Source organism: Rattus norvegicus, chromosome 13, assembly GCF_021556685.1.
Source record: "Rattus norvegicus strain SHRSP/BbbUtx chromosome 13, alternate assembly SHRSP_T2T, whole genome shotgun sequence".
Taxonomy (NCBI): domain Eukaryota; kingdom Metazoa; phylum Chordata; class Mammalia; order Rodentia; family Muridae; genus Rattus; species Rattus norvegicus.
In genome coordinates this window covers 70016146-70029865 of record NC_141546.1, presented here as the reverse complement: position 1 = coordinate 70029865, position 13720 = coordinate 70016146, and positions in this window count along the sequence as shown.

Sequence of the window (13720 nt, the reverse complement as noted above, 5' to 3'; positions counted from 1 at the left end):
GAGTTGATTATGTCGTAGCATCAGTTGATGGTATTCAGTGTTAGAAGTCAGTCCTCTAGCCAGCGTTAACCACACTCCACTCAATGAATATTCTCTACACCGCAAAAACATTTCATTAGACCTGCAAGAGCTGAAGTTAGAGAGTACAAAGTCTGCCTGATGGAGAAGAGGCGCCGATGGGCGTGGCCCCTGGTGCCTTTCTTACTTGAACTTTCAAAACTGATAGCGAGTCGCCTGCCCCCTAGAGACAACCTTCAGAATAACAACCTTCAGAATATATTTTCTTATAGTGGATGAGGAAGTGATGGGGGCGAGATGAGTTTGCCCTGAAGTGGGGAAAACGATATCAATTTACAACCGAATATGTTTTCTTGTAGCAAACCTTGGGTTCATTTTATTAAACCAATGCCAGCTTCAGTTTTTCTATACGGTGCCATCCACCTATGGAGGACAATCAAATGACCTATTGTTTGCCTTGGATTCAGTGTCCATTGAGTCTCATCTTGTACACCTTTGAATTTAATTTCCACTTGACTCTTGTCCATCTGAACCACCACAGGGCAGAGGGCAGCCGCCGGCGGCGGCACTGCTGGACAAATGTGGACTTGTGAGAAAGGGCAGGGTCCTGCCTTGCTATCTCTCCAACGCTCTCTCTAGAGTTCCTGCCCGCACTTCTCCTGTTGTCCCTGGCAACATTAATATGCTGTGGACAAGGAGGAGGACTGTTTGTGACCTGATTATTTGTTTTGAACTGTTAAGATAACGTTGTAAACCACTCCTATTTCAGTTTGCAAAAAAACAAAAACAAAACCCTTGAAACTTTCTTACATTGTGAAGATTCATTATGTGGGGTTTCTGGGTTAGCATAGAAGCTTGTATCAATGAAGAGTGTTTAGGAGGGAATTAGGGTGACACTTGTTATTTTTCTTCTCAAACCCTCTCCCTCTGCTGTGTACACACACACACACACACACACACACACACACACACACACACACCTCCACACCGTGTTGGTCAAATGATGCTGTCCAGTGATTACCTGAACTATAGTTGTCAAGAGTAACTATGATCGTGGTTAGTCCTCTGTGGGTGACTCTTGCCCCATTTGAACCCTTGCTTTCTTTCCTACTCTCCACTCTGGTGAACAGAAAAGGTGACGTCCACGGATCAATGCTTGCTTGCACTCATGTCGTATCTGTGACTATGCTATTAGCTGTCTCCTTTTTCCTTCTTATATGGGTAGAATTCTTATGACATGTGGAGTTTCCTTCTGGATAAGTAGGTTAAATGCACAATGTGGTACTGTTCTATAGATTCTAGATGGTGTAAAAAGCAAAAAGTTAATGTGCTTATGTGTTTTTAAAAAGAAAAGTGATTGGTTACAAAACTCTGGCCTTTTTCATTATTACAAGCTCTGTTTTCCAACAGCGTGCTGACTCATCCCTAGAGAGTGGTCCGTGTCACTGTCTGCTTTCTCTCTGTGTGTCCTAGATTCCTGACCATTATTCCCCTTAGTATTAACATGTATGTGGGCCTAACACAAGCAGCTTACAATGGTGAATTAGGAAAACATAATTTACTAAATTTAAAAGCAATTTAGGAGGAGGAGGAAAAAAGAAGAGGAAGAAGAAGAAGAAGAAGAAGAAGAAGAAGAAGAAGAAGAAGAAGAAGAAGAAGAAGGAGGAGGAGGAGGAGGAGGAGGAGGAGGAGGAGGAGGAGGAGGAGGATGGAGGAAGAGGAGGGGGAGGAGCAGGAGGAGGAGGAGGAAGAAGAGGAGGAAAGAAGAAGCAGCAAGCATAGTGGGATATACCTATGACCCTCAGACTGAGGTAGGAGAATTGTTATGAGTTTGAGACAGGCCCTGGCTACATAGTTCTGGGCTACCTGGGCTAGAGAGAGAGAGAGACCCTTCCCCCTTAAATAAAATATTCTTAAATTGCTTTTTTTTAAAAGGTATGGCTCTAAAACAATGACATCAACCCAGGAAGTTTCGTGCTTTTTGTACACAATCCAGCATTAAGTGAAACACTATGTGTAATCACATGCTGGCAAGCTAGACCCTTGTTGTGTCCAAGTCCATGCCCAAGGTGGGAAGGCAGCTGGCTCTTCCTGCTGAGATCCTGGGACTATTAGTGCTGCTGAGGTCTGACTAGGCAAAGCTACAAAATTAACTGCCCCTAAGAGGAGTGTGTCCAGCAGGAAAGGGAATGGCTTGCTGGCTGAGCAGGAGAGCCTTTGCCTTTAAAGCTGTTATTGCCCCTCTGTCCTGTTGCCATGCAGGCTGTGAATGGGTATGAACTCTGTAGCCTCTCCCTCCCCCTGTCCCACAGCATGTGGGACTTCCCTGCTTGCCAAATACACAGTGTCGCAGTCACATGTGAACCAGCTGGCAATTTTAATTAAGACCTAGAGCAAAAGAATCTCTAACCCTAGATCAATCCAGACACATCCAGAGTCCTTGGACTTTTAGTCATCTGGTTCTTTTTCTGGATTTTTTTTTTATTAAACCTTCTTCAAAGGTTATGAGAATAGTAGTTAATTTGTCCTTTCTGGCCCAGCTCCCCACATTTTCTCACAAGGGCACTGTATATATGCATTGTAGAGGGTGGTTTGGAGGATTTTTGTTTGTTGGTTTGCTTTGTTTTGTTTTTGTTTTTCAAGATCGGTTTCTCTGTATATCCCTGGCTGTCATGGACCTCAAATTCTGCCTGATTCTGCCTCCCAAGTGCTGGGATTAAAGGCGTGTGCCACCACTGCCTGGCTGAGTTCTTACATTTTTTAAAGAATTATTGATTTTTATCTATGAGTACACTGTAGCTGTCTTCACACACAGAAGAGGGCATTGGATCCCATCACAGATGGTTGTGAGCCACCATGTGGTTGTTAGGAATTGAACTCAGGACCTCTGGAAGAACCATCTCTCCAGCCCCTGAATTCTTCCATTTTTTTAAGATTAATTTACATCAAGTTCCTGCCATGTGCTTAATCGACATTACTTGGTTTCAGCGGAAGTTGGTTTCATTAATTTTATAAACCAGAGATGGTAATAAGGCTGTTTATAAATTACTTTTATGAAACCATTGGCAAATAAGCCAGACTCCTAGCCATATGCACCCAAAGTAAGATGGATTTTTCTCTACCAATTTCAGGGGCTCTGCGGCCTTTCCTGGGATGTTAGTAAAACCTATTCTGATTACTTTCTATCCCTTAAAAAGTAAGGTGCGGAACCGAACAGGATGACCGCCAAGACGCTCCAATCACCATCTCCCTACGGAATAACAGGTGAGCAGCTGTTTCCATACCAGAAACACTACATACACAAGAGCTGAGGAAATCCAGTGAGTTATCCGTGCTTGTTTTCAGTGTGACAACAAAAAGACAGGACAAGAGACTCTCTTGCCACCATGCACCTCTTATATTTCAGGCAGCTCAGCAGAGACATTTCCCATTTACTGAAGGGAGCCCACCTCAGTTAATTCCCATGAAACCTGTAGGCCTTAGGCATGAAGCCCAGTACCAGACTTTCCATGGTAAAATCCGGGGATAGCCTAACTTAATGTGAGCAGGGGGATGCCTCTGCTACCCTCCTCCAGCCTCACGCAGTACAGCTATTAGCAGGTGCCCACTGGCTCTACAATGCCCTGATACCAGAAAAGACCTGCACCCAAGTGGGATGGACCTGTGTAGGCTCACATCATGGCCCACTGTGCTATGAATTCTGATGCCAGTTCCCATACTGTACAGGCCCCTGTGGTCATTTAACTAGATTGTGACCAAGGAGGCTAAGGGCAGTATATTGTGCCTCAAATACCTATTTACTGAGGGCAGGTTAAGCACAAGTCTATGCTCTGGGAATCTGCTGGCAGATGAAACCCCATCCCCAGGTCTGCCTGTGCACAAAGTGCCTCATGACCACGAGACTACATGTAAGCCCACCTCGTCGGCCTAATACTGCAGCGAGCGCCACCTGTGGCCGGGATCTTGAGCCACAAGCACCTCTCATAGACAGCTGTGCTGGTCTGGCTGGAGATCCTACCCCAGTGTTGTGTTGGTCGGCTACGTGCTCAGCGTATGGCACAGTTTGGTAGCAATGGTAGCTCCCTGACTTAGGAATCAGGGTAGTTGAGCTGTGGTTGGTGAATCTGTCTGTGGTGGGCAGACTCCCATAGTGCCTGACCACAGCATGGTAACCATGGGGAAGTATGGGATCCTACTCGCCACAGGGAGAAGCTTGAGAAGACAGACCGCTGTTGCTAGGTACTCTCCTGTTCTTTCTCCGCAACACACCAGCAGCTACGTACACGTGAAACAAATCGGCAAAGACTACCCTGTAGCATTGAACAATTTGTGCTGTGACAACACACTCTATAAATCAGGAGCAAGGCAGCGACAAGCCAGTGTAGAAACAGTGACTGTAGCCAGCTGAGAAATCCAGGGAAGACCTGCACAGACAAAGCCAGATGAACAGTGGAGTAAAGACCTAATCAATGCCCACTGCTCTAGTGTGCCTGTGACCCCAGGATGTGCTTGAGGAAAGCATGACCTTACCTCAGAAATTCCAGAAACGCCTGAGAGAACAGCCAGTAAGAGAAGCGTGATGGAGCATTTAGAGCAGCTGTGTAAGGATTCTCTGAGTTGAAGAGGAGAAATTACAAATCTTTTAATACTCAAAGGACATAGTCACCGTGGGAGCAACTTTTAAAAATAAAATATTTGGAAAAATCTAAGACAGTAGAAGGAAGCTGTAGCTTAGCCTGGTCACATAGTCAACCAACACGACACAACACTCGGGTCTCGATTAACTAGAGACTCCGAGCTTAAAGACAGGCGATGCAAACATACACAGTCGGGAGGGAGGAAAGGGAACTTTGTGGCAGCACTAAGAGAAAAATATCTGGGTTTCTGGGGTAAGAGAATGGGGAGGGGGTTCACGCCTTTAATCCCAGCACTCAAGCAGAAGCAGCAGATCTTTCTCAGATGGAGGCCAGCCTGATCTACAGAGTGAGTTCCAGGACAGCCAGGGCTACACAGAGAAACCCTGTCTCAAAAACAAACAAAAATCAAAACAAAAAAGAATGCCAAAGGCATAGGAAGCTTATCCAAAGGAATAACAGAAAAGTCCTCCAAACAGAAAAGGAGCCCAAAGCTGGGTAAAAGAAAGTCAGGGTCAGGGCTGGAGAGATGGCTCAGTGGTTAAGAGCACTGTCTGCTCTTCCAGAGGTCCTGAGTTCGATTCCCAGCAACCACATGGTGGCTCATAGCCATCTGTAATGGGATCTGATGCCCTCGCCTGGTGTGTCCGAGGACAGCTACAGTATACTCATATAAAATAAATAAATCATTAATGAGGCTGTTGCAAAGTGACAGAAACCATGCTGCTGACTGAGCGGGTGTAACTGTGCAAACGTGCTCCAGTGTTCCAAGCACACTGCATAAACCATACCTTTAGCTTCAGAAAGAAAATTAAAAGATACTCATGACACACAGGCGCTCTAGGAAGACAATTCAGAACGCTAGGAGAAATGGAGACGTTGAACTCACGCGTATGTTCTGTGCTTCGGTCTTTATGGTAATGTTAAACTTTTATTTTAAAAAATTGTATTGCTACCCACATAGGTCCTTGTCAGCCTCATAGTAACCAGAAAGCAAAAAGCCATAGGAGACAACCCAAATATCACAATAAATCAGAACACACTACTAGAGTAAATTACTTCACCACTCTAGGGGATGAAGAAAGCAATCAGATATGAGGCGTGTATCAGTAGACGTAAGGGAAGAGAGAGACTCCCATACAAAGCAGGTGAGCAACCCACTTTCATCAATGGGCCAGTCAGACAAGCACAAAGGCAACAAACTCCAGGGTACAATTGGTCCCCAGGCCAAATGGACCTTACAGACACCTGCAGGACATCCGGTCCAACAGCCGCGGGCTATATGTCAGTGCGCGGAACATAGCATTGGCTCGTGGAACATCCTCTACACTAGATCAGGAGAGAGCAACGCAGGATCCAGCTCTCCGTACATAGCAAGAGAAAGGGCCTGTAGTGAAAACTGCAGACTGCTCACATAGGTTGCAGTGCAAGCAGAGGCCGGGCTTAAAACAGCAAGGTGAGCGCAAAGGAAGGTGGGTAAGAGGGCTCGACACCGGGTATGAGACAACAAAGCTATGCATGTGAGGGGAAGAAAAGAGCTCTGGGCAGCGAAGGTGAGCCAACTTCCCTCCACCCTGGAGCCCTCACGGCACTGTTATCCTTTCATATATTCTCTCGTTTTAAAATGTATTTGCATTTTACGTGTTTTGCCTATGCTGCATGCGTACCATGTGTGTGCCAGGCACCCACACAGGATGCTGGGTCCTCCGGAACTGGATTACAGATGATTGTGAGCTGCCATGTGGGTGCTGGGTCCTCTGCAAGAGCAACAAGCATTCTTAGTCACCGAGCCTGCTTTCATATATTCTTGCTTCTAATGCGATCAGTTGTAACAGACCAAGTTGTAAAACACTCCGTCGGAGGCCTCCAGAGACCAGGCGCTAAAGCTGGGGTAACGGAAAAAGATCGCAGAGACATGTTGGCGACTGTGGTAGAAGAAACTCTCGGTAGGTCGTGGTGCAGCTCCAAGCTCATCGTGAGCACGGGAGAACAAGGAAAGCAGAATGTACTTAACAGGCAGACACCTGCAAGGTCAGCCCAGGGCTCGCACTAGCATACAGTCACGGTCAGCAGCTAGCACAGCACAAGTCAGACAGCCTTAGGCGGACAAGCGGAGCACAAACAGCATCCACCTGTCAGAGCCATGGCAAACAGACATAGAGCGAGGATCCGCCATAGACTCAGCTCACAAGAGCCCACGAACCAATCGCATAGCAATGGCCTCAGCCTTGTCCAGGTTCTGCACTAGCCCTATAGAAACACAAGGCAAAGAAGTTTAAGGCTTTCCTCTCTTGTTAATCCCCCTCTACGTTTATCTCCCTTTCCTCGGCTTTTAACTTTTCTATAATTCTTCTTGACAAAGCTTACTTCTACTTCATCCCCCATGAGTGTCTGCATCTTTAAAGTGATGTGAGACAGTGAACTCAGAACCACCGTCCAGGTCGACCTTTAGGGGTCCTGAGTGTTCATCACCCTAAGTCCTTGGTCATGAGCCTGAGGCTTTGGACAGTCCTAGTGGACTCAAACTTGGCACCCATGGTTCATAAAAACAATTCTTGAGATTTTAGAAACTAAAATAGTATCGGTTGCATTTTTTGGTGTTTTTTGTTTTTGTTTTTGTTCATTTGTTTGTTTGGTTTTTTTTTACTTTATCTGCATTTATTTTATGCTGAATTTATTCCCATTCAGGAGTATTTGTTTCTTCCATTTCTTCTGGGATATCTTTTTCTTCTGTGCATCAGTTGTGGTTTTTGATGACGACGTAACACCCCAGACAAAAGTGAGATGTGGTGAAGCATGGTTGTAATTCCAAGTACTCCAGATGCTGAAGCAGGAGGACTGTGAGTTTGAGGTCAGCTGGGAAACATAGCAATACCTGGTCTCAAAACACAAATGCTAGAAATCAGTAATAAAAACTTGGGAAATAAAACCAAATACACGAAAATAACTTACTTTCAAATGGTCAATCAAGGACGAAATGAGCAAAGGGGTTAAAACTGTTTTTAAACAGAAATGGGGACACTAATACTAAATATATGGCACACAGACAGAGCAGTATTGATGGACGTTTACAGCCTTACACGCCTTGCAATGTAGTGACAGGTCAGTGAGATCGTTCTACTTCAGGTTTAGATGAGGTACCAAGCACAGCCATCCATTCCTGTAACTCTGGCAGGCAGGGGGTTGGGGGGTGCCAGAAGCAGGAGCCGTGAATGCTAGACCAGACTGAGCCATGAGCTTATCTCGGGGGCCAAGAACAAGAAAGAATGAGGGGACGAGGTGAGGAGTGGGTAAAAGAAATGCAGAACAAGACAGAAACAAATAAAATTGAGACAAAAATATGCAATACCCATGAAGCAGAGTTAGCTCTTCGGAAAGATAAAATGAGACAATTGCTTTGCTCGGTTAATTACTAAAAAGAGACTTGGGAGATGAAAACGGAGGTGGGGGGGAAGCTCAGGAGGTAAAATGCGTGAGAGCCAGAATTCAGTTCCGGGCGTTGTCAGGCAGCGGTGGTGCACACCTTTAATGTCAGCGTTTAGAAGGCAGAGGCAGGCAGATCTCTGTGAGTTTGAGGCCGGCCTGGTCTACAGAGCAAGTACCAGGACAGCCAGAGCTGCACAGTGAGTCCCTGTCTCATAAAACAAAAACAAATAAGATAGAAATCAATAAAAACAAAAGTGCTAGAGAGAGATATCAATGGTTAAGAGCACTTCCTGTTCTTACGAAATGCCCAGGGTCTGTTCCGATCACCCACACGGCGGCTCACCACCAACCGCAGGCTCAAACACGGGACATACACATACAAGCAAGAAAAATGTCCAGACGCATAAAGTGAAAATAAATAACTCTAAAAGAATGATAGCTTTTAATGTGGAACCAGAGACATTTGACTGATGCTACGGAGAGAGAAAAGATCAGTTTGTGCCAAAGGAGGTAAAAAGAGATGAAGAAATTTCTAAACACTCATGTCTCCCTCAGACTGAATCATAATGAAGTAGAAAACCTGAGCAAACCAAGAAAAAATTATTGAAATTGTATAAATTAGTACTTAAAAGCCTTCCATTGAATTAAAAAAAAGCCTAGGTCAGGTAGCTTCACTGGTGAATTCTACCAAACAATTAAAGACGAACAAATACCGTTTTTTAGTTGTTGGTTTTTTTTAAGACAGGATTTCTCTGTGTAGCCTTGGCTGTCTGGAGCTCACTCTGTAGACCAGGCTGGCCTCGAACTCACAGAGATCCACTTGTTTGCCTCCTCAGTGCTGTGATTACAGGCGTGCACCGTCGCCAACCAGCTCGCCAATCCTTAAGTGAGTCCAAACAACAGGTCGTCCTTGAGGTCGAGATGTACCTACCTTCTCATGGTAGCTTGCGTCATCCACAGGCAGAACTAACCCATCCTGGGCCTTTCTCTTTTGCTTCAGCTGGTCTCACAGGATCCCCACACACTCATGGCTATGAGCAAAGCACAAAAGAGGTCTGGTCTGCTTCCTGAAGCTTGCTTGTGTTCAGTCCTGGAGCACACATCTTTTGTGTCTTATAATGGGATGTTGCTACGCCTGTCTGATAGGACCCAGCATGCATTGGGCAGTTGTAGTCACAAAGTCCCTTTTGACCCTGTGATTGGACATTCTTCACCAGGTTCTCATTAGCAGGTCCAGCTGGTTAGCACTGCGGACTCACACACGGAAGCCTTGAAAACCCGTAGGGGGCAGGCTTTGGGTAGTACACCTGTTCATCTGCTTATCAAGGAAAGACCAGCAGCTCCGGGTTATCAGGAGATGGTCTGACCAGCTGGTCAGAGAAAACCAGAAAGATCAATCTGAAGGGGACTGAGGGGAGGAGTGTGTAGGTGGACTTGGGGAAGTGGGTGTGAACTTGGAAGTCTCCCATAAAACAACATCTATCATTGACAACAAAACAGACACAGGTCCAGTGAGTGACATAGCCCACAGAGCTCTGGAAGCCTCTGTCACTGGCCACCCACGTTGATTCAATAGCAACAGGACTGAAGTGTCTATCAAAGTAGAGAGGAGACCGGCTGCTTGCCAGTCAGCAGCATACAATCTATAGAAAAAGACTTGCGGGGTTGGGGATTTAGCTCAGTGGTAGAGCGCTTGCCTAGGAAGCGCAAGGCCCTGCGTTCGGTCCCCAGCTCCGGAAAAAAAGAACCAAAAAAAAAAAAAAAAGAAAGAAAGAAAAAGAAAAAGACTTGCGGGCCTATCACCATGACCCTGCCTTGAGAGTGATCTATTTGCCCAGGATTCCATACAACATCACCGTAAGCCAGAAAGCCAGCCGTGCAGCACAGGAAGAACTGCAGCAGGGCCATGGCTGCGACACTCACTGACGGTAGCACAGAGGCACCATCCAGAAGCTTCCAGTCGAATGAGTATTGGACTGATCTACTGAGGACACACCTACAGTGCCCAGGTCACAAGCACATTCCATCAGCATGAGAACATCTTCCAGGACATAAGACATGCTTTGAAACAAAGGCCCAGATCTGGTACTGTGCCCTCAAGAAAGGGACACATGGGGCCCCAAGATCAGGAGGTGGACTCAGCCCTGCTTACTTACCTTCCAAGCCCATAGCTCCACTTTCTCCTTTCTGTCTAACTCTGAGCTCACAGGGTTCTAGAGATAGAAAACCCTAGGTTACAGACTTAGCTTGTGTGTTTAAGGAAGGAACAGCCTCTTCCACATATGCCTCTGCAGGGGCAGGAGAATGGGGTAAAAGACTAATGGGTAAACGAGATGGGGGTGTTGGCTACCCTTCCCAGGAGGCTGAAGGGTAAAGTGAATGCAAATGATTTCCACTAGTGAGCCCTCACTGCAACCCCCAAATCCGGGATCTATGAGAAGAGTCAGGTAACTAAGACGCCCCTCAGGTGTGACCTTTGATACAGAGAAAAGGAAATCTGGGGAGGCATGTTCTTAATAATGGTTCGCTGTGAGAGGTGACGGTGAAGATTCAGCGCTGGAATTCCTGGAACTTGGGGAAAGCTTCAAACAAGCCATGAAAGTGTGTCTCACAGCCTGGCTTGTGGGAGCTATGGGCAGACAGGGTAGGTCTGAGAGCTGTGGACACACAAGCTGAGTGACACAACCACACATCCACCCTCAAGGTAGGCTACATAACCTGAGGCAGTGGGAGGGGTATCAGTCCCTGATGAACTGGCTTATCTGAGCCCTTAGAGGTCATCACCGCTGGAGGTCCCCATAGCTATCTCCAGCTGGAGGACTGTGGGTGACAGGCACTACTGAGAGAGCTAGCTGTGAGGAAAGCAACAGATAGTGCCCAGTTGACTGGTCTCATGGGATTGATCATCCACCATGGGTCTGGGTCTGAGCTCTGGGTCATGAACATGGAATGGCTCAGAGAGAATGGCCAGGGTGCTAAGTTAGTGCCTCTTGTCCATGCTGCTGTACCCAACATGGATCTGTTAAAGCAACGGCTGCAAATGGACAGAACCGTTCCATGGTGTGTGAGGGCCTGTTTGTTCATGTTTGGCTTAAGATTTTTTGTGGGAACCTCTGTGGTCACCTGATACTTGTTCAGGGCAACTGACAACAGGCTTTCAGTTTGCGTAACGCCACTGTTTGTCACGGGATGAACAGTGGATCAGAGATATACATCAGTGTCCTGTCCATCTGTAGAAAAGGGCATAAGAGCAACCTTTGCTCGTTTTGCAGGTTTGGGAACCCATTAGAGAAAAGAGTATGTCTGTAGGAGTGAGCATGGCCCATTACTTCAGAAAGGATACGGAAACCAGGTATTGCTGTGGTGCTCCTGGGAGAGTGATGGTCATGTAAGGCTCACACTCTACCCACCAAGGTGATTAGGGAAAGTCTCCAACAGTCTTGGCCTGTAAACACTAAAGAGTAAACACAAATCTTGTGAGAGTAATGACGGATGCTCCCAGAAGCACTGGGATTGTTAGGAATCCCCGTGCTAGGGAGTGGGTCACCTCCCTGAGAATTGTTGGCCACGGTGGTCGCAGAGGTCTTGGTTGACTGCATTCTGGAGCTATGGGTGATAAATGCTTTGGTTTGGGGACTTAGAAAAACAAATCTGGGACTGGGCTGGAACTGTTTCTTCCCTGTCTGCCAGCTCCCACAGTGCTGGAATGTGCTACAAAGGATGCTGGAGAGAATTTAGGCGGAGTCCTAGAAGTGCTAGGTGAGATGTGCCAGCTGGTGTAATGTTGGCACACATGGTTATGGACTGAACCAACTTTCTGATTGGACGTAAGGCCCACTCCTCAGGGAGACATTCACATTCAATACTGGGGACCTAGACAAAGCATGTGACCAGGGGAGCCATAGCCCAGGGAAGATGCACCGGCTATTGCTTGGTTAAATGGCGCACCAGCTAAGGCTCTTCCCCACATCTGTGTCTCCAGTCCTGGCCTATTCATACAGTCCGTGTCTGTTTTGATTTTTTTTTTACTTCCCATTTCCCATCCTTTTCCTGCGGTGTTTTGTAGTGGAAGGAATGCCCGAGACTTGCCAACAGCCATGTTCTGGAGACAGAAGGATTAATGAGAGAGCACCAGAGTTTGGTACCTCATTCTCATAAGAGAATAGTAAACCACCTATGACACCCCCTCCAGGGCACAGCAACCTTCCAGAAGAGAAGGGGAATTGAGTGTGGTATGGGACTGTCCTTTAAATTGTCACTGTCCTCATGAGTTCAGCTGTGCCTACTTAAAAAAGCTCACAGGTGAGCTTGCTCCCTCACAGAAGGTGCCCTGAGGGTTTTGGGACCCTCACCCGACGATCCAGCCACTCTAAAATCTCTGCCATAAATGCTCTTGGCCTCAGGAGCCACAGGAAAATCACGAGTTCAAGGCCAGATTCTGCTAGCCTAGGCCACAAGAAGCAACATATTCAAAAAGAAATCACAGACAGGAAACAAATCAACCAATCAATCATCATCACCAGCGTCATCGTCATTGTTGTCATCATTGTCATTTCTACCCCTGGTCTCCTGGTGGCCAGAGGAATCTCCCTGTACTGTCTTTAAAATGGGGGTGAGCATTGGTCAAGAGTCAGCATGGACTGGAGTAGTGATTGAACAGATGGATAAACTTAGCCACCCCTAAGCTTCTCCAGGTAAGACAACTTCCATAGAGCAGACCTGCCTGGCTTCACAGCTTCAAAGCACACTGGGGGACATCATGTTGAAGCCAGTACTAAGGAGCAGGGCTGGAATGGCAGGAACAACCAGGCTTAGATGGTTTTCCCTTTGGAACTCTGCAATGTGAGGCTGGGTCAGAGCCTGAGGCGTGTCCGGGCAGGCAGAGGAGGTCAGAAGAAGCACCCTCAGGCAAGGCAGAGGGAGAGAGCTTGTATTCACCCCAAGGCTCTTCCACATGGCTTCAGCACACTTTTAAATTGTGAAAAACAGATACACAGATGTATTACAACATAGAGTAACACCCCACTCACCACTCACAGTTACAAAGTATCACCTTCACAATTTGTGTGTGTGTGTCTCTACGGATTAAAAATGGAACCCTGGACACTCTCTGAGCTACACCCCCAGTTCCACCTTTGCCTTTAGAACTCTCTAATGCTTCTGCCAAGTGCCACCCCCACATTCTCTTCTCCCATTGAGAATGACACTTTGATCTGTATTAATTAATTCTCTTATTTTCCACAGTAGTTGTACCCCACACACATGTGTCTTTAAGGAATGTATTAAGTTTTTGTGTGTGTGGGGGGGGTTCATATGTTTATGAATCCAAGTGCAGAAGCTGAAAACTGTCTTTGAGTGCCTTCCTCATAATCCCCCACCTTAATGTGTTATTTTATGAGTACCCTTGGTTGTTTTTGAGAGAGAGGTGCTCATAGAACCAGAGCTCACCTATTGGCTACACTCGCTGTCTATCAATCTCTTGTCTCCACCTTTCTGCCTCTTCCAACTTCCATTATGGTTGCTGGGGATCCAAACTCAGGTCGTCTTGCTTACATGGCAAGCACTTTACCCACTGAGCATTCTCCCTAGCCTTTTACACATTATTTAACTTTTTATGTTTTCGACTTCCTTTGTTCAACAAA